Source organism: Nothoprocta perdicaria, unplaced genomic scaffold, assembly GCF_003342845.1.
Source record: "Nothoprocta perdicaria isolate Ctin4 unplaced genomic scaffold, notPer1 scaffold_51, whole genome shotgun sequence".
Taxonomy (NCBI): Eukaryota; Metazoa; Chordata; class Aves; order Tinamiformes; family Tinamidae; genus Nothoprocta; species Nothoprocta perdicaria.
In genome coordinates, this window is record NW_020455766.1 from 2,879,295 (window position 1) to 2,879,707 (window position 413).

Consider the following 413-nt stretch of genomic DNA (forward strand, 5'->3'; position numbering starts at 1 on the left):
CCCCTGCCCCTGCCCCTCCTCCTGCCGCCGCACCTGGGCGAAACCGGCCGGGCCGGGCCGGCCCCGCTCCCGCGTCCCTGCCCCGAGACAGCCAAATATGGCCTTTTCCGGAGGGGCTAGGCGCGCCCGTGGAAAAGTCCCTCGAGGAAGGACGGAGGGGGATGGCGGGAGCGGGGACAGGGGCTGCCCGCGGGGGAGCGGCGCTTAGTCAGCGCGGGCGGGCGGGGAGCGGCGCCGCCGCGCTGCGGGGCGCCCGGCCCCGCGCTCGGGCGCTCCCCGCGCCGCTTCCACGCGCGGCAGCCGCGGGCAGCGGGCGATAAACGCGGAGCGAGCGCTTCGCCGCGGGCTGTGCGCGGGCCCGCCGGCCTCGTTGGCCCTCGTGATCCTCATAATGCCTCGGTAAACTGCTCGAC